This window comes from Megalopta genalis, chromosome 13, assembly GCF_051020955.1.
Source record: "Megalopta genalis isolate 19385.01 chromosome 13, iyMegGena1_principal, whole genome shotgun sequence".
NCBI lineage: Eukaryota > Metazoa > Arthropoda > Insecta > Hymenoptera > Halictidae > Megalopta > Megalopta genalis.
In genome coordinates, this window is record NC_135025.1 from 5,576,108 (window position 1) to 5,597,458 (window position 21,351).

Consider the following 21,351-nt stretch of genomic DNA (forward strand, 5'->3'; position numbering starts at 1 on the left):
CGGGCGACCCACGCTCCTCGCGAGTCCACAATTGACTCTTGTGTATCCAATATGGCCGATCAAACCGGATCTCCGCTTCTCCACGCGAGGGGTTCCAGCGGCAGGCCTGGCCGCCGTTGCCACGTACATAACCGCTTCGTCGATGCCTAATGTCGTTACTCGTTACGATTCCCTTATATGTAACACGTGCCGAGCGCCGAGGGGCTTGGATTCAGATAAAGGTTCGTTTACACCGCGCCGATCGGCCCGGTGATGCCGTTAATGAGGGAAAAATTCACCGGCTGGTAGGAAGAGCTCGCCTGGTGTGCCACCCCTTCAGCCCCCCCCCCCCAAACCAGATCCATTTTCTAAGATTCCCATTGTCTCGGTTCTAACGCCGCCAAAGTCGCTAACGAGTCGACGACGATGATCGCTTCTCTGTCTTCTACAGTAGCGCACGGTTAAATTCACGCGGAAGCTGGCTTGTAAATTCTCGCGTACGGGGCGCAACTTTCATCCGAAAAGTGACTCCACGCGAGCGAAAGCGAAGCAGATGTGGTAATTCGAGCGACGGTGGTCGCGCTTCGGCGTTTAAAGGAACTTTTCGCACGGTAAAAGTTTAAATGTGCAATAAAGAAAATTTCATTCTTAGTAATAATCGTCTTACCTCTGATTGTAGCATCGTTGGATAGAGGAGATTTTTCTGATTAAAATGAGCCCAAACACGACGCAAATCGGATTAATTTGAGCTGTTCGTGGATCAAGCGATGGGCAATCTACAGGGTGAACTAAATGACTCGATCGATTCGGGTATCCTAGTTTTTATTATTTTGAAGAAACGATAACGCAAAGTATGTTGGATGGATATTGACCTCAGCTATTACATCGCAATGACAAAAATATGTGCTATCGTTTCAAAAAACATCGATGAATTAAAATCGCAAAAAGTAGGTCTTTAAGATAAAATATTTCGTTCATTGTTACATTCGCCCATTCGAACCAAACAGTATTCCCTCTGCCATTTGTGCATATCATCGAAAAACGAGTAAAATATCCAAAGTGATGAATCTATTTCGGTCACCCGGTGTACAGTAGTAAGCTGTTCCATAAACATAGTCCGATTTACACCGTGTTTGGACTCATTCTAATCAGAAAAATCTCAGCTATCCATCGGGACTATCGCTATAAAAATACGATGAAAGTTAATGAAACAAATGAAAGTTAATGAAAAAAAGTTCTCCCGAAATTCAGCATTTCCGGCAAAAATGACTGTGCAAGCGCTTAGACAGAAGAGCCGGCTTCGAAATGCGATTAAATGATTCAGTGAGTCTATTAAACCGTGGCTAACTGTCTTAAAAAAATCGGCGTGCATCGGTGACCGGTGTTTTTTCGCGCGACAAAGCCACGCCGATCTCGAGTCACTGCGACGATAAAAAAAGAAGTGGTACCAGGCAAATTTCAGCGCACGAATCTCGCGCGAATTTACCCGCGTCGCTGTCGCAACACCCTCCGCCATATATCCTCGGGCGTTTTCGAATTTGTCGAGCGTTGTCGCGGCCAGATAAGATCATCGTCTCCGGTTAAGAAATCGTTCGCGAGCGAATTTTTCAGCCGAGCTATTCGTGTTCGTTTGACGATCGAAATCGGCCCGCCGGTGGCACGGTGGTTACGGTCAGGAAGGTTCTCGTGTCGGGTATCGGCGCGTGTAAATGCATCGAGGGATTTATCACGGGCCGCGTATACCCTTTATCTGTCCGAGCGGGCCCGCGTGCGTGTTCTCCGCCGCCGCGCTGCGCCGCGCCGCGCGGCCGTGTCTGACTAACGCGACAAATATGTGGAGCAGTCGAACGAGCAACGTTTAGCTCGTTACTTTTGCAATTTGTTATCCGCCGTCGAAAACTGTCACGTCCGAGCCGGCCACGGTTTCTGCGTGGTCCGCGAAACATTGCGTGACGTTCCGTCAAAACACGCGGAACGCCGCGGCGACGCGTTTGCGTCACCGATCCTCGTGGAAACCGTGTTTTTTTCACCGTCGACTTCGCGATCGCGCGCGTTTCTGCAAATCGCGCATCCTTGATCTTCCGGCGAGCAAAGGGTTGATCGCGAAATTAGACCGCAGCGCAGATTTATTTCCAGGAACGAGGAGGAGAACACGGTTGAGGAAGACCATTTCAATTTCAAATTAGGCCCATTTGCGTTCGTTATGCGCGGCCCCGCCGGATAAATCGCATTGTATCCACGCGGCGCTTAATCGCCCGGGATTAAAGCCTGACGAGAAGGCCACTCTCCTCCATTGTGTCTGCCGCGCCGTGGAATAGAGCGGCGTTTCTGCGCGCGGAGAAACGGAGCGGAGAGGCGCGGAGCGGAGCGGAGCGTTTGCATCGTCGCGTCGCGTCGTTTACGTCCACGTCGCGTCGGTCCTAATATGCAGCTAGACTGCCAGAGTGTGAATGAACCCGTAAATCGTGCACGTCGGGACACTTTTCTGTCCGTGTGCTGTACGCATTAGCGGCGCACGCGTTCGCTCTAATAAGGGTACACGGGACGCGGAGCCTTTACGATGGCATTACCACGCATTGAAATCACCGACGCCGCGCGCTCGTAACTCCGCGGGGCCGTAAAGCTCTCTCTCGCGCGCGCTGCAAATTGATCGAGAGCTTGTGCTCGGAAAACGTTCGACCGATTTTACGCCGCGCCGGTGCACGGTTAAATTTACGCGAAATCCGAACGTTTCGGTTCATAGGACCCAGACGCCGTCGGAGAGTGGCCGAGTGGTGGGGGAAGTCCCACCAGGGTTCTCTCGAGTCCGGCGGGCCTTTATCTTACGTTCGAACCCCGATGACCGATACGCCATGTTTTACACGAAATTTTTGCACAAGGGTTGCATGAACATTGCTAAGAATTCGATCGTAATATTTATGATTTTAGTTTTATTTAAAATTATCCCATTTTATTTTATTCGATTTCATTTCGAAATCATTTATTTTATTCGAATTATTTCAGTTTTTCTGTGTATAGAAAAACTGAATTTTCTTTTATTTAATTTCATTTCAAGATCATTTATTTTATTTGAATTATTTCAGTTTTTCTATAGGAAAACAGAGTTTTATTTCATTTAATTTCATTTCAAGATCATTTATTTTATTTGAATTATTTCAGCTTTTCTATGTATAGAAATTTTTAAGTTCGAGCGAAAAAAATTGTTGAGAACAAGATCCTCGTTTTTACGAATACGTGGAAAACGTGGATTCTTTGAGAAATTTTGCATAGATTTATTTTGCTCGAAAAATACGATATAATATATTCGATCTATTTTTTTTAGACAGCTTCCATCGTTCGTGATTTATAAATCCTTAAATAGAAGAACCGGTTCGGATAAAAGGTTCGATCACCGCCTTTAGATGCGCGGTCTACCGATTACCTTTTTTCTACGAATGCGCACGGTTCGCTTGTGCAAAGTTTAATTAAAGCCGTCGCGTATCGGATTCCGAGGTTTCCTCGCCGGTGGACAAGGATAGAGAACGACTGCAGGGAAACGAAAGGACGTGGACGTATTTACGATAATAGGACACCGTGATTGGACACGGTGAACAGAACAGGAAAGAGAATTTTCATTTCAGTAACCTTCGTCTTACTTTTATAATTGCAGCACCAACGGAGAGCTGTGATTTTTCTGATTAAAACGAGTCCAAACACGATGTAAATCGGACTAGGTTTATAGAACAGCTTACCGCTGTGCACCGGGTGACCGAAATAAATTCATCGCTTCGCGTAGATTGCTTTGCATATATTTTGACGATACGCGCGAATGACAAAGAGAGTGCTGTTCGGTTCGAACGGGCGAATGTAACGATAAAGGAAAAATTTAATCTAACCTGCTTTTTGCAATTTTAATTCACCGATGTTTTTTTGAAACGGTCATTATGATGTAATAGCTGAGGTGAACGTCCATTCAACGACCCATAATTAGTCATCGAAACATACGTTTGCATCGCCGTTTCTTCAGAGTAATAACAATTAGAATACTCGAAGCGATCGAGTTATTTTGTTCACCCAGTAGATCGCCTATCACACGATCCACGAATAGCTCAAATTAATCCGATCTGCGTCGTGTTTGGGCTCATTTTAATCGGGAGAATCTCCTCTATCCATCGATGCCGCAATTACGGAGATAAGACGACTATTACTACGAATGAAATTTTTTTTATCGCACATTCAGCTTTTACCACGCGAGGCTCGGTTAATCGTATCTTCCCAAATTGTTCACGATCGATTGTCGTCGACGATCGCGCGCGGGGGTCGCGACGTCCGCCGAGCCGCGCGCGCGCGCCATCAATTTCCTGGCAACTGCGTTAGCGACCGACTGGCGCGCGTTCTCTTGGATCCGTTGTTCCGGTTTCTTCGAAACCATCGTTTTCGATTCGCCGACGACCGATCTGGACGAATAACGTCGAGGATCGAGCTCGTCGAACGCTGCGAAAGCGTTTTCTGCTCGCTGGGCCGCGCGATTCAGCGCGAAGACGCGAATTTCCGTAAACATCGACGGCGATAGCGACCGACAGAGACTTCCGTCCGTTGATAGAGCAGTCTAATTCGTTCGGAGCGATTGTGCCGGGCGCCGAGCGACGTATCAACGACAAGCCAATTATTGGGATCACCCGAAGGGAGAACACGGGATGCAGGATCGCGATCCTCGCCGGTCAATACGCCCAGTTCCCGACAGGTAAATTTGCCGTGCGTACACGCGCGCACAGCCAGCCAGACAGACGGACACACACGGGCATACGGGAAGAGAGCGAGAGAGAAAGAAAGAGAGAAAGAGTTGGCCGGATAACGAGCGCCTCTAAATCAGGCATGCGCGGGTAATTGTGTACCACGTCGATTTCTACGGATTGTTTAATTTATTTGCACCCCTCGGCGCGCTATTCAATTATCCTGCTGCCGTGCAATTACCCCGCCGAGAGGGGAGAACGAATTTATTTTCGCGACGGCGATCGTTCTTCGATCCTTCGCGGTCCGTTCCGAACACGATTGCTGGGATCCTCTCGAGGAATTTACGAGGACGAACGTCCGCTCGACATTTCAAACGAATCGGACAGAAAAGCTGGATGTTATAAGGGCGGGTATTACTGCGGACGTCCCAAATACTGCGGTAAAGTCGATATAAAAGAGCGATTAAAACATTTCGCCCTGTGTGATCTTCTACGACGTTTCAAGTCGGACAGAAAAGCTGGGTGTTGTTAGGATAAGGGCGGGTATTACTGCGGGCGTCCCAAATACTGCGCTAAAGTCGATATAAAAAAGCGATAAAACACTTGTCAGTGTGTGATCTTCTAAAAATGAATCTCATAATTTTGTATACGTTTAATATCGACAATTTATGAAATAAATATTCAAGTTAAAGAACACATAACAGATATAGAGTAATGTCTCTCTAATTGACGCTCAGATCGTCCACAAAAATGGACAATTTCGGTACAGGAGATACGATTGTTCGAGCCTTGTGGCTCGTTTTTTATGGTTCTCAATTGTCAAAAATTATAGAAACGAGTTGCAAGGCTCGAACAATCGTATCTCCTATTCCCAAATTGTCCATTTCTGTGCAGAAAATCTGAGCGTCAGTAAGGGAGACATTACTGTACAGCTCGAGATACCGATTCATTGGCGTAAAAGCTCTAATTTTCTCCGTTAAAAAGTTCGCCTTCGTCGAGAAACCGCGGTTAATATCAACGCTTGCCCTAATTCTAGGGAATTTCGGGAAATCGAGACCGCTTATGGCTCTTCCCATATTGTCCATTTCTGTGCAGAAAATCTGTGCGTCAGTAAGGGAGACATTACCGTATAGCTCGAGATGCCGATTCATTGGCGTAAAAGCTCTAATTTTCTCCGTTAAAAAGTTCGCCTTCGTCGAGAAACCGCGGTTAATATCAACGCTTGCCCTAATTCTAGGAAATTTCGGGAAATCGAGACCGCTTGTGGCTCTTCCCAAATTTGTCCATTTCTGTGCAGAAAATCTGAGCGTCAGTAAGGGAGACATTACCGCATAGCTCGAGATACCGATTCATTGGCGTAAAAGCTCTAATTTTCTCCGTTAAAAAGTTCGCCTTCGTCGAGAAACCGCGGTTAATATCAACGCTTGCCCTAATTCTAGGGAATTTCGGGAAATCGAGACCGCTTGTGGCTCTTCCCAAATTGTCCATTTCTGTGCAGAAAATCTGAGCGTCAGTAAGGGAGACATTACCGTATAGCTCGAGATGTCGATTTATTGGCGTAAAAGCCCTAATTTTCTCCGTTAAAAAGTTCGCCTTCGCCGAGAAACCGCGGTTAATATCAACGCTTGCCCTAATTCTAGGGAATTTCGGGAAATCGAGACCGCTTGTGGCTCTTCCCAAATTGTCCATTTCTGTGCAGAAAATCTGAGCGTCAGTAAGGGAGACATTACCGTACAGCTCGAGATACCGATTCATTGGCGTAAAAGCTCTAATTTTCTCCGTTAAAAAGTTCGCCTTCGCCGAGAAACCGCGGTTAATATCAACGCTTGCCCTAATTCTAGGGAAATTCGGGAAATCGAGACCGCTTATTGCTCTTCCCATATTGTCCATTTCTGTGCAGGAAATCTGAGCGTCAGTAAGGGAGACATTACCGCATAGCTCGAGATGTCGATTCATTGGCGTAAAAGCTCTAATTTTCTCCGTTAAAAAGTTCGCCTTCGTCGAGAAACCGCGACTTTAATACGAACGCTTGCCCTATTTCTGGGGAACTTCTCGGGAAATCGAGATCGCTTTCGAAACAGCATCGCGACACCGCTTATGGCTGCTAACGAACATGACTCACAGACTATACCCTGGAATAAACAGAGCATTTTCGGTCCGGCGATCGAAATAATGCCGGCGGATGTATCGGTGGCCGGCGCGGTGATATTTAAAATTGAAATGAAGTCGTTGGTACATTTCACGGTGTCGATGGAAAACATAAGCCGCTTAGGCGGTCGGTCGGTCGGTCGGCTGGTCGGTTGGCCGCGCGTATTAGTTACGAGTTACGAGGCGTCCTACGCGCGCGCGTTCTGCTACACTGAACCGAGCCGCGATAATTAGCGAAGCAAAGCGACAGCACGCACGGCCCCCCCTTGTGAACCCGGGGTTGAACAAAGAATATCTTATTCGAGCGTCGCGTTTCCTCGAAACTACAGTAATGTCTCCCATACTGACGCTCAGATTATTATGCACGAAAATGAACAGTTTGGGAAGAGGAGACGCGATCGTTCGAGCCTCGCGACTCGGTCTTTATAGCCGTTGACAATCGACAGCCATAAAAAACGAGCCACGAGGCTCGAACAATCGTATCTGCTCTTTCAAAATTGTCCATTTTTGTGGACAATCCGAGCGTCAAATTAAAGAGACATTACTGTAGCTATTTACATAGACCTGGTGCATAGAGCTTAGAGATTGAAGTCCAAAGACTAAAGTCTGGAGAGATTAAAGCCCAATTTTCGAATAAACTAGGCTCCTGGGAGCCTAGAGCAGAGAGTCTAGGAATCTAGAGACTGAAGCTTAAAGCCTAGAGACTGGATCCTAGGAGCCTAGAAACTGAAGTCTAGAACCTAAGCGCTGAAGTCTAGAGCCTAGAGACTGAAACCTAGTGCCTAGAGACTGGAGCCTAGAGAGCCTAGGAACCTAGAGACTGGAGTCTAGAGCCTAGGAACCTAGAGATTGGAGCCTAGGAACCTAGAGATTGGAGCCTAGGAGCCTAGAAACTGAAGTCTAGAACCTAAAGACTGAAGTCTAGAGTCTAGAAACTGAAATCTATTGCCTAGAGATTGGAGCCTAGAGAGCCTAGGAACCTAGAGACTGGAGTCTAGAGCCTAGGAACCTATTGATTAGAGCCTAGGAGCCTAGAAAGTGAAGTCTAGAACCTAAAGACTGAAGTCTAGAACCTAAAGACTAAAGTCTAGAGCCTAGAGACTGAAATCTAGTGCCTAAAGACTGGAGCCTAGGAGCCCAGAGACTGAAGCTTAGAACCTAGGAGCCTAGAGACTAGAGCCTAGAACCTAAGAATCTAGAGACTAAAGCCTAGAGCATAAAGACTGGAGCTTAGGTGCCTAGAGACCGAAGTCCAGAGCCTAGAAACTGAAGCCTAGAGCCTATAATATATCCAAAATCGTCCACTTTCGTGGACAATCCGAGCGTCAATTAGAGAGACATTACTGTATGCAGTTCGGGGAATCCGCGCGTCCAAGGACCGGCGAGCTTCTCGATTACCGTTTCGCGCGCGGAATCGATGGAAGGCCCGAGAAGATTCGTTGAGCTTGCCGAGAGCTTAGCGAGCCCTCGCACGATCGTGCATTTTGTCCGTCGCGGTTCCTTTGAGCTTGCTTTCCGCTCGACGGAATTTAACGCGACCTCCCAGGGTCTCCCGATGCCCCGACGAAACGGGGCCGGGCTCTTTGAGGCGAGTTCTTCGCGCCTGTTTCCGAACCCTTCCGCGCCGATATTAGTTTCTTCCCGTGAGAGAACGCGCGGCGGGTCGTGCGAGAAACGCGCGCGGTATTTGTGGCAACCGAGTTCTTTTCTTCTGTCGTCGCGTGGGACAGTAACAGGAGCGAACGGAAGCCGTGCCCTTTACCGCGTGGGAGGAAGACAAATTGTAAATAAAGACACGACAATGTCGTCGACGACGCTAGTCGTCGCTTGATTCCCGCGACGCGTCCCAAAATTATGGTATTTCTGACAACCGAGGGATTCCTTAGGTGATTCGAAGCAACTTTTTCCTTTACAAAAATTTTCTCCGAGGCATCGTTCACGAGTTATTAACGAAAAAACAGTGTCCAATGAGGGGCGAGTTCGCTCGGCGCTAGGCGACCGGGCCGATGGGCGGAACCGAGCTCCGCGCGCTCGTTGGCTCGGCCGCCGCGTGCCAGCCGAGCTCGCCTCTCATTGGTCACTGTTTTTCGCTGATAACTCGTAAACGAAGCCTCGTAGAACATTTTCGTTAAGGAAAAAGTTGCTTCAAATGATCTCAGGAACCTCTCATTTCCCGGAAGTGCCATAACATTGCGACACCTTGTATAGGTAGCGCGCTCTGAAAAGGAGGCGCAACAGCTGACTGCTTAAAAACGAAGTGGAAAGTGGACTTTCGTTTGAGAAAAGTCAACGATGCGGCAGTTTCGTTTTTTACAGTCTACAGGGAAGTAACAACTTATTCGTTCGGCAGGTTTAAAGGGAACAGTTTTCTATCGTTCGAGGCACGTTAATACCACAATGCTGCCGGGACAGAGGCAGTCGAAACGCGCGAACGTCCGGCGGAGCTTTTCGGTAAAAAATGTTATTTAATACCGCGTGGGCACCGTCGCGCCGGTATTGCGTCCATGTCCCGCGGATTATATGGGTGGAAAGTGGGCACCACGAGAAAAACTGTCATTCGACGGCTGGTCAATGGGCTTGGCAGCCTCTGCACGCTCCCTATTTACCGGCGCGGTGTGGTAACGTTCGCCGTTTTCTGGCCTAGAGCAGTGCACGGTTAAATTTCCGGCGCGTAAATTCTCGCGTACGGGACACCTTTTCCCTCGAACGAAGCCTCGTAGAACATTTTCGCCGAGGAAAAAGTTGCTGCAAATGATCACAGGAACCCCTCGTTTCCCGGAAGTACCATAATATTGAGACACCTGTATATTAATTTTATATTATATATTATAATTTCATAATATTAAGCCATTGATCGCGAAAGATCATTGGCATATCTCGGATGCGACACGTATTCGATATTTCTTAATACCACGGAGCGGTATCTAAATCGTGGGATCAATGAAGCCCGAGGCGCATCTGGATCCCTCGTTTTCACAGACCGCTGGTGAATAGTCCGATCTCAGTGCGCCGACTATTAATAGACGGAAATATATGTCAGGTCGTGGAGGCGACGGTTAATCAGAAAATCTTCGTCCCCGAACAGAGAAACAACGACGGAATATTACGTTCCGATATCTGGCGCGCGCGCGCGCGAGCACTCGCTACCCCCGAATGTTTCTTTGTTATCCTAAACTCGCATTCGCGGACTATAACCGACGCGCCCGCGACAGGCTGCGCCGATATAGCAAGTTCCGATCGACGAATTCGCTGTCCGAAAGAATCGATTAGCGCTCGATCTTCTATAAACATCGATGTAAAAAGATTTAGACGAAATTAATTATTAATAATATAATTATATATAATATATATAATAATAATAAATAATAATAAATATATAATATTATTAACATAATTATTAATATTAATTATATATTATAACTATATAATATAATTATATATAATTAATTAATTTTAGAAGAAATTAAAGTCACCTCGTCTTTTTAACCCTTTCGCGCCGAGCGCCGCATATAGAGTAATGTCTCCCTAACTGACGCTCAGATCGTGCAGAAAAATGGACAATTTGGGAAGAAGAGATACGATTATTCGAGTCTTGCCGCCTCGTTTTTATAGTTGTCGAGAATCGGTAATTATAACAACAAGGCGCAAGACTCAAATTAATCGTTATCTCCTCTTCCTCGAATTGTCCATTTTTCTCCACAATCTGAGCGTCATTTAGGGAGACATTACTGTATGCGACCCGTGGGTACGGCCGCCGCATACAGGGTGTTCCAAAAGTGTCTCGCAATCCGGAAACGGCGGGTTCCTCGGATCGATCGCGAGGAACGGTGGCTAAACGAGCGATCGAAGCGGCGGTTTACGTAAGGTTCGGTCAGGAACGGGCGCAGAGGGTTGATTCGTTTCCTATAAGAGCGCCGGAGAAATCAATCCGGCATGCATGTCCGGGATTTTTCGCGGCGCGCGTACGGTTTTCCCAGGAAACCGCAACGGGGGCCGCTCGATTTCCTGCGTTAATGTGCGGACGATTCGATGCGCCGGAGTCTCTTAGGAAGACGCGCTGGGCATCAGCCGCCTTCCTTCTTCCCTCGCGAAGAAAGATTCGCCTAACGGTCCCTCTGCTCCGCCCGACCGGCCATCTTGCTCGGTTTACCGACACGTCGCAACACAATCGACCGCCGCGTATCTCTTTCCTTTCTATTCCGCCCGGGGACCGTCGTCGTTTTCTTTCGCTTCTTTCTCGGTCAGCGCCGCTGTCCTTTTGCACCGCGGGCTGCGGCGGTTCTCTTCGGAGAACAACTTCCGTTTCGGTCGACGCCGCTGCTCGACGACGATGCGAAAGTAGGATCGAAGGATCCGCGAAGGATCGCTCCCGTCGCGAACGTTTCGACGACTCCGATCGGCTGACGACGGCCGAAGGACGAGTCAATTTCGAGAGCTTATGAGAGAGAGAGAGAGAGAGAGAGAGAGAGAGAGAGACAGACAGACAGAAATCAGCTTACGAGAGAGAGAGAATACTGCTTATGAGAGAGAGAGAGAGAGAGAGAGAGAGAGAGAGAGAATTCAGATTACGAGAGAGAGGGAGAGAGAGAGAGACTTCAGCTTACGAGAGAGAGAGAGAGAGAGAGAAATGAACAAGATAACAGCTCGAAAGAGGGAGAGAGAGAGATTTCAGCTTACGAGAGAGAGAAAGAGAGAGAATTCAGCTTACGAGAGAGAGAGAGAGAGAGAGAGAGAGAGAGAGAGAGAGCGCAGGGAGCGGGAGCCGTTCGGAGGGTTGCTAATAACTCGGGACGAGATCCAAGAGTCATAATCGGCGCGGTTGTCCGAGGAAGGAATGGAAACGGCGAACAGGATCGCGCGAGGGTCGCCTCGTCTCATCTCGCGCGACCGCGCGCATAAAGCGATCGCTTTTAATAACCCGTCTCGCGTTTCGCCGATAACGAGCGAGCCGAGCCGAAACGAGCCAGAACCCCGAGCCGAACAGGTTTATTCGGTACGGTGTCCTTCTTTCCCGAGTTTGTTTACCGGTTACGCCACTGCCGCCGCTCTAGGATCGCGTCCGTTTCGCCTCCCACGTGCAGGGAGGGGGCCCCGATCGGGCCCGCGCGGAATACCGGCGGGCCCGATCGGGACCGGAGAAATCGCGCGGGCACGCGCACCAATTATATGACAAATTGATCCGACTCGGATGCCGAGATTGTCCCGCGATTGCCCTCCGGGGCTCACTGCCACGGCTCGGTCGTTCTGGATTGATACACGTGCCGTTCCTGGTCCGGTCCGGCGTTCGCGTTGCCGCGACGCGTGTCACGTAATTCTCGGTACGATTGAATACGTGCGCGGTAAGTTCTTCCTAATTGACGCTCGGTTGGACAATTTGCGAAGAGCAGATGCGATTATTCGAGCCTCGCGGCTCGTTTTTATAGTTGCTGACAATCTGTAGCGATATAATTCTAGCACCAAAGGAGAGCTGAGATTTTTCTGATTAAAATGAGTCCAAACACGGCGCGAATCGGACTACGTTTATGGAACAGCTTACTACTGTACACCGGGTGACCAAAATAAATTCATCACTTTGTACATTTTACTCGTTTTCGATGATATGCACGAATGAAAAAGAGAATACTGTTTGGTTCGAATGGGCGAATGTAGCGCCCTCGCACAGTAGAAACTAAATGTGCAATAAACAAAGTATCGTTCTCATTAATAGTCGTCTTATCTCTATAATTGCAGCATCGATAAACAGCGGAGATTCTCCCGATCAAAATGAGCCGAAACACGACGCAAATCGTATTAATTTAGGCTATTCGTGGATCGAGTAATAGGCAATCTACAGGGTGAACGAAATAACTCGATCACGGTCGCGTGATCGCTTCGATAAACATAAAAATATCAATGAATATCCGATATCTCTGTGTCTCTGCCGATCCGAAATCGATGAAAGAACATGCGACCGGACCGGGAACGGCACGGTATCGCGTTACAACCTTAGCACGAGAAGCAACATCGTCACGGGTGCAATGACAGCAGGCAGAGCAGCTGATCCCCGATCGCGATCAGGCCACGATTCATCGATCCTCCGTCGATCTGCGCGGACCCGCCGGACACGGTTCTGCTTGGACCGGTTCTTCTACTCGTATCCGAGCGAGGAGACAGAAAAGTTGTGCGCCGCGACGAAACGAGACCGCACCCCGTGGCTCCGCGGTGGTATTCCTGTCTGTCCCACGTGAACCTTGCGAGTGCCCGAGGCCTCTCCGCCAAGCTAGAACTCTCCCGCTTTGCTCCGGTGCATCCTCCGCCAGTGTTTACCGCGACGTCTAGCCGAGCGTGTCTCTTTTCCGTGATTCTTCTCGGATCCACGCCTCGGGGCCTCCGCCTTCTCGCCGGACTCTTCCGAGACTCTTGATCTCCATCGAGATACCCGCGTCCAGCACCGTGTCGCGTATACCGCCGCGCGATCTCTGAAAGCTCCTACGCCGTGTCGGAGAGCCAGTGGTCGCAATAGTGAACGATTCGCCGCTTCCTGAACGTGCTACGATGCTTTAGATCGGCCCAGTGAATCCACTCGACGAGACTACCGAATTTTGGTTCCCCTACTTGGAGTCGTTGGGATTACAGGACGACGAACGGATCGACGACGTGCGATCCAGGGGATGAGTTTTTCGGCGGTTTAAGGGTAAGCGTGTCTCCAACGCCTCTGTCGTTGTTGTGTAGGAGTTTGAAGCGATCGAAGTAGAGTAAATTTTCCCTAATAATAATAATAATAATGATAATAATAATAATAATAATAAATAATGATAATAATAATAAATAATAATAATAATAATAATCATCCGTGATAATCCCTGATAACAATAATTTTGCAAACAGAAATGGACAATTACTGTGCTTTACTTACTGTGCTCCCTTCCAGAATACAGTCCACAATGAAAATTTGATATTTAACATACTTTGCTAAATTCTATCTTTAAGATGACTGCATTAATAAAATTTCGTATTAGCACTTTTTCTCTGTAAAAAAAATATAACAGACACGATCTGTGATTTGAGGTTACACAGGCCTAGTGCCTGAGGTTACGTAGTCCAGTGTCTGGTTAATATACCAGCCGTTTATTTTGAAAGTGGCATAAGTCACTTTACCGTAATGAAAAGTGGTGACTTTTTAATGTTCATACGAAATTATTTATACCGAGAAAAACATCAGTATCCCGAGATAACAAACACAAGTAAATCTTCTCGAAAGTTAGCATCCATATTTTGAAACGTGTTAAAACGCAAACCCTTAAATATTATCGACTTAAAAACAAAGTGACTTGTGGCACTTTCAAAATAAACGGCTCATATGACAACGAAGGGAACGAAACTTTCAGTAATTATTATTAAATTCGATAAAATTTGTACGTACGCGGTTCATCGGTAAAATTCGTCCACCGTTGATAACCATGACATAACCTTGACGCAATACTGTAAAACCGGCGAATTTCCAATTGTGCGTTTTTGGATCGATTAAATCGTTGTGCAAATGTCGCAAAGATGTCGGACTAATTCCGCGTATCTCGTGGGGACATCTGTGTCCGCCGATGCGATCTCGTCGATCGTAGATGCATAATTAATACGCGCGATTGTCACGGCAGCACCGTGGGCGAACCCGTCAAGGTGCCGCCGCCGCGTTCCTTGTTCCAACCGTTCCGCTGTTCCCGCGCGCGGCGCAGTTAGTTATTATTGTTAATAACGCGTGCACGCGTCCTCGATGAATATTCAGACGCCGCGGGTGCCAGGGGGGACGACTTCGTCGTCTATGGTAATCGTCGGCCGGCTAATGTTTCATTCATGCCGCTTTCGCGTAACCCGTTCGTTCGGTGTTCCGCGAGTGGGTCAATTTTCTATTTGTTGTCGGCCGCCGCGGACACCGATAAATTCTCCGGGATGCGTGTTCTCTTGTCGGCGGATCGCGATCGCCGCCTAAGTCCCGAACGAAACACGATACAAAGTCGCGCCTCGGAGACAACCTCCTCTGCGCGGCCCCCCGTGAAACACAATATTCATCCGCGCTTTCACAAAACGAGCAACAATCGAGCGAATTTCGTGGAACGCGTGCGTCCGTCTTCCGCGTGTCCGCCGCCGGACAACGTGAAAAATCGGCGAGGAGAAAGCGTCGGGCGTCGTTCCCGCGCGAGCTTCGGGAACCGTTCGGAAATCTACGCGTCCGCCGAAAACTTCGACGCCAGCGATGGCCCTTGACATAACCTTACTCGCGTACGTCCGCGGCGTGTTGCGTCCCATCGAAGCAGCGATTTGGAATGTTTTACGGTACGAGTTTAGAGAGATTAATTATCGGGAATAAATGTTCGATGTTGCAATCGTGTAACGTTCCGAGAAATAGGCGGCAACAGTCGATCCAACGAGACCGAACAGTGTGTATGTGAACTGGTGCGCGCGCGTTATGCGAAGTGACGAGTCTATTGAAGCGCAGAGGAACAATGGCATGATGTTTCCAGGAGACAGAAACGAGGTACAGTAAATTCTCTTCGATTGTTGTAAATTCTCTCCCTCGGCTGATAAACAAAAATTATATATATATATAATATAATATATTATAATATAATATTATTATTAATATATTTATAGTTGTCGACTTTATCGGCGACTATAAGTGAATTGTCTGCAATTGTCTCTCAGCTTGTAAATACAGGGTGTCCCAAAAATGTCTCGCAATTTGGAAATAAGGGGTTCCTGAGCTCATTTGAGGTAACTTTTCCCTTTGCAAACATTTTTTTCGAGGCATCGTTCGCGAGTTATTAACGAAAAACACTGACCAATGAGGCGCGAGCACTCGACTGGCGCTAAGCGGCCGAGCCAACGAAGCTCGGTTCCGCCCATTGGTCCGGTCGCCTAGCGCCGAGCGAATTCACCCCTCATTGGTCACTGTTTTTCGTTAATAACTCGTTAACGATGCCTCGGAGAAAATTTTTGTAAAGGAAAAAGTTGCTTCGAATCATCTCAGGAATCCCTCATTTGTCGGAAATACCATAATTTTGGGACGCGTCGCGGGAATCAAGCGACGACGACGTACAAATATAATAATTATATTATTATTTATATCATTATATAATATAGTACATATAGTAGTAGAAATGTACAAATTTGGAGAGAGAGCAGATACAATTGTTACGAGCCTTGTACATGTAAATTCGTGGAAACGTCTGTCGAGACGGTGACGTTGAAATTTAGTGGCCGTCGACACGGTATTAGGTCATTATTAGACGCTAGTCGCCATTTACGTTAACGACCCGCGACGACGACAAAGACGACGACGATGACAACGACGGCGAAGACGAAAACTTTCACGCGCATACATTACACAGCACCGGCCCGAAAGAGCCGCGGCCGTAAACACAAGGCGTTTCGCAACCGGTGCTGCAACAGGAGCCGCGATCAGGCCCAGACGGGCCCAACTGTCCGGTAATTTGGAATTTCGGGAGATTCTTTCGCGCTCTTAACATTATTCGAAAGCGATTCGGCGAGCAGAGTCGGAAACTCGTGTCGTTGGTGCGGCTCTAACTGCAGGAGCACGGGCTCTCTCTCTCACTCTCTCTCTCTCTCTCTCTCTCTCTCTCTCTCTCTCTCTCTCTTTCACCGGTTATCTTTCGAGAATATCTCCAGACAATGTCAACGAAAGCGCGCGATCTCGCGAGATTAAATTAGGCAGTTTTCCCGATCGGTGCTTTTCAGCGTGGACGTCGATCCTCGACATAACCTTGACATAACCTTGACCAAACGATCTTTTCGTCGTTCCTAATTCGTCGTAACGAGTGTAACGAGGATTCTTCGAGATCGCTCGAACGTTTTGCGTCTGGAAATGGTAACGGGGGGAAAAAGTCGACGCGTGGGAAAGCTCGAGAGAGCTCTTCTGGCTGGCGGCCGGCCGCCGCGGCGCGCCGCTGCGGCGACTGCACGATCGCGGCTCGCGGCCGCCGTTGCACGCGCGGGGCACTCGAGCGCTATAGCCGAAGGTACTTCACCGCGGTGAATCACGCGTTCGAAACGCTCGCCGATGAACTTTTCTCCCGCGTTTTTCTTTCGATCGCGGCCGTTGATTGCCGACGCGGAACCTGGGAAAAGTCGAGAGCATTCGGCGTCCGAACGAAGCAGCTCGCGGGGAATTGGGTAAGTGCGGGTACATCACTGCGCACGCCCCAAATACTGCGGTCTCTTATAAAAGCAGTAGAATTTAACATTTCACAGCGTGCGGTCTTCTAGAAATGAATCACGTTATTTTGTGTGTGTTTAATATTGATAATTTATGACGTACTGATAACAGAAATCGCAGTTTCAATTCATTTGTTGACGGTTCGATATTCATTTCTCTGTTATCGACGTTCAGATTGTGCAGAAAAATGGACAATTCCGGAAGGGGAGATACGATTGTTCGAGCCTCGTGTCCCGTTTTTATCGTTGTCGACTATCGGCGACTGTAAAAACGAGTCGCGAAGTTTAAATAATCGAAGTTTAGATATATTAAATGTAAAAGTTTAAATAATCAATTACTGTGCTAGATACGTGTGACCGTAGAATCGTGTCACGTGGCCTCCGAATCGTAGTAAAAAATTAGAAATAAAAAAACTAGGTCATTGTTTTTACTCTAGTATTACTATATATAGTAATTCTGCCTAATTCGCGCTCAGATTGCATACAAAAAGTGGACAATTCGGGAAGAGAAGATACGACTATTCGAGGCTCGCGGCTTCTTTTTATAGTTGTCGACTATCGGTGACTATAAAAACGAGCCACGAAGTATAAATAATTTAAATATAAAAATTTAAATAATAAATTACTGTACTAGAGTTACGTGTGACCGTAGAATCGTGTCACGTGACCTCTGAATCGCCTTCGAATCGTAGCAAAAAATTAGAAATAAAAAAACTAGGTCATTGTTTTTGCTCTAGTATTACTATAGTAAATACTATAATATAAATAATTTACTATAGTAACTACTATAGTAAATTCTGCCTAATTTGCGCTCAGATTGCGCCCAAAAAATGGACAATTCGAGAAGTTAGAAGATACAATTATTCGAGCCTCGCGTCTTCCTTTTTATATCGTCGACAATCGATAGTTGTAAAAATAAAAGCCTTTCGTGCACAATCGGATCACGAATAAGGCCGAATTTCCTACAATACCAACACTTTCCCAGCCGTCTCGCGGGATCCCGCGATCGATCATAATTTCGCCGGGGCCCAGTTTCCGAGCGGCTCGCGGACGGTTCGAGGCTGCAAGCCCCGGAGCCGCGTTAATCATCCTCCCCGCCTTGCGTACGCGCCTAAGAACAATGACGGCCAATTGCCCGTAATTAGAACGGCGCGTTTACCGTGCGGAATCAAGCGCAGCTGTTCGCCGAGCGAAACGCGGGGCCGCAGAAGAGCGGCGGCCGTGCTCGAAAAACTTTTCGAGCAGCGCGGAGAAGAGAAAAAAAACCCCTCTGAATATTTCACAGCCGAGGAGACGGGAGCGCCGAGTTCCCAAGCGCCCCGCGGCCGTCCGCGAGCATCAACGAGTATGCGGCGAGTCGGCGATAGAGACTCGAATCGGCTCAAAGCTAATGCACCCGGCGCAACATGGAATGGAATGTCCTTTGTGAACCAGCTGTTTCACCTCCATATATGTACTCGGGCTCGCTCGTTTAGCTAATGTCCCTCGAACGAGGCCTGAGAGCTGCGGACGACGACGGCGACGACGACCACGGTGACGTCGACGACGACGATGACGACGGCCGATGACAACGACGTCGTGTTAAAATTGACAGCAAATTGTCGGTTGTAAACGAAACAACGCGGAATTTGTTTAGATAGTAACTTAACCCTTTGCACTCGAGTGGTGAGCCTGAGGCACCACTGAAATTGTTACATCACGTTCCAAGATAATTTTTATATTATAAAAGCTTAGATGGAAAAAATTGTTGAAAGTCTAATTGTTGTACGAGTCGCAAGACTGAATTTTATACGCATAAAATGCACTCTGTCGTATAAAATAGAGATACCGTAAGTCGGAGGAATGAATTTAGATTTATAGTTGAAATGGCTTCGAGTGCAAAGGGTTAAACGTGTCAATTGCCAAAGCAGAAGCCAAGAAAATTATAACTTTAACAAAGGAACGACAAACGTAACGCTATCTATTGCTGCAAACCGAAATTACTTTCTTGCCAAGATAATACAGTAATGTCTCCCTTACTGACGCTCAGATTGCGCAGAAAAATGAACAATTTGGGGAAGAGGAGATACGATTATTCGAGCCGTCGCAGCTCGTTTTTATAGTTGTTGACAATTCGTGGCTATAAAAATGAACCGCGAGGATCGAACGATCGTGTCTCCTCTTCCTAAATTGTCTATTTTTGTGGACGATCTGGGCGTCAGTTAGAGAGACGTTACCGTAGATCTTGCCGTGTTAAAATTACAAACTATCGGTTGTGAACGAAACAACGCGGAATTTGTTTATATAGTAACTTGAACGTGTCAATTACCAAAGCAGAAGCCAAGAAAATTATAACTTTAACAAAAGAACGACAAACGTATCGCTATCTATTGCTGCAAACCGAAATTACTTTCTTGCCAAGTAATGTCTCCCTTACTGACGCTCATGTTGCGCAGAAAAATGGACGATTTTGGGAAGAGGAGATACGATTATAGTTGTTGACAATTCGTGGCTATAAAAACGAACCGCAAGGCTCGAACAATCGTATCTCCTCTTCCCAAATTGTCCATTTTCGTGGACAATTTTGGCGTCAATTAGGGAGACATTACTATACATCACCGTAGAATCTAAACGCGAGATTCGCGTTGCACTCGACCCGACCGAGGTCGCCGTTTTAATACGCGAGGGGTTGATTTTTCGCCTCTCGATCGATGCGGCGGGGATCGAGCCGCGGCCACCGGAAGAGCAACGATTAGGATTGCTAAATACCCGAGACGAACGCGCGCGCGCGCGCCACCGCCGCTAATTAAGGCCGTCGATAGATCACGCTCCGGCTAATGTCGAATTTTGCATACCGCGGCGGCCGCTGTGGGAAAGATCGATCGATCGCGACGCGGCGGCCCGGCGGCCCGTTAATTAGAAGCGAGAAGAGCCGAGCAGAATTGTCGGGGCGTCGCGAAAGGGGGACGCGCGCGGAAAAGCGTGATTCGAAAAGGCGAGAGGGGCGGGTTTATAGAAACGCGAGCAGCGGCCTAGGGTTCCAGTTTCGGAAATAGAATCGGCCGCAGACGTCGGGAAACGATCGGAAGATCTCGGGCGCGATAGCATCGACGGAATTGGCGCGCGTTCTTAATTAGAAAGCGGGCCGGGCTTTACGCGGAATCGCCGCGTTAAACGGCAATTTGTTGGTGCGATTAACTCGATTACGCGGCCCGAAACAATTGAATTGCCGCGAGGGGCCCGCGGGGGCCCCGTTCGACGGCGAAATCCCTGTCGCGCGAGAGGACGCGGCGACGCGATACTTCATGCTCGAGGACGACGCGAGACAATGAGGCTCGGGAGCGCAGGATATAATTATCGTTCTCGTTCTTCGATCGGTCTTCGACCGCCTTTCATTGTCTCTCTCGCGGCGCCCAGAGGCGTCTCGTTCGTCGCTCTCGGTCGACGATCGACTCGTTTCTTGCGAAACGTGCCAGTCTCGCGAGCTTTTCTTTTCTCTCGTTCTATTTTGTCTTGGATCTCGATATTCAATATACGGCGAAATGTGTATGAATAATGGGGGAGACCTCGATGCTGTGAGATTGCGGAATCGACGATGCACCGGCGTCGATTTTAACGGATGCAGCGGCGCTCGAATATCTGGATACTGTAATTTCTCCCGGAAATGCTGAATTTCGGGTTGCCGCGAATTTCGGCGAGCTCTGGTCTCTCCCACGTCTATGCGATTTATTGCTACGTCGATGAAATGTGGTACTGAAGAATGGTTCGAACGGAAGTTAAATTGTATTTTTCAGCCTGTACATTGGTGCGAAATATTTGGTGAGAAGAATTCTGGTTTCCTACAAAATTGACAGAAACGCGGAGTTTTACAGAAATTTAGCGGAGATTTATTGGCTCAAAAATACTGTGTAACCGCGTGGAGCTATAATAATAATATCTATAATATCTATACAACTATAACTACAAATAAACTATATACTATACTATTGTAATATATAGTGGACATAATATATACTAATAATAAATAATATATACTATACTAGACGACTATATATACAACTATAACTATAAATAAACTATATACTATACTATAGTAATATATAGTGGACATAATATATACTAATAATAAATAATAATACTATAATATATATACACTATAATAAATAATATATACTATACTAGACAACTATATACACAACTATAACTATAAATTAACTATATACTATACTATAGTAATATATAGTAGTATATTACTAGTGGTATATACTACAGTATAGCATAATACATATACCACTATATACTATACTATACTACACAGTAATATAAC

The 21,351-nt window shown here is 47.3% G+C and overlaps 1 protein-coding gene and 1 long non-coding RNA gene across 4 annotated transcripts in view; one reads left to right on the top strand and one right to left on the bottom strand.

Annotated features, from left to right (window-relative positions):
• GEFmeso (Guanine nucleotide exchange factor in mesoderm) overlaps positions 1 to 21,351 on the top strand; it is a 74,014-nt gene that overhangs the window by 15,024 nt on the left and 37,639 nt on the right. Inside the window, exon 1 of one of the 3 annotated variants that reach the window (XM_033476836.2) lies at positions 12,529 to 13,512. The exons of 1 other annotated variant lie outside the window; for it this stretch is intronic. The gene's annotated coding sequence lies outside the window, so the exon portion shown is untranslated. Of the gene's footprint in view, positions 1 to 12,528; positions 13,513 to 14,731; positions 15,349 to 21,351 lie in introns of those variants that run through there. One more of the 3 variants, XM_076526134.1, reaches the window with a different exon arrangement.
• On the bottom strand, positions 785 to 14,599 carry LOC117224130 (uncharacterized). The gene is made up of 3 exons (XR_004491134.2): positions 14,242 to 14,599; positions 13,735 to 13,847; positions 785 to 13,584 (listed from the first exon to the last, which is right to left on the bottom strand). It is a non-coding gene; the product is annotated as an uncharacterized LOC117224130 (long non-coding RNA).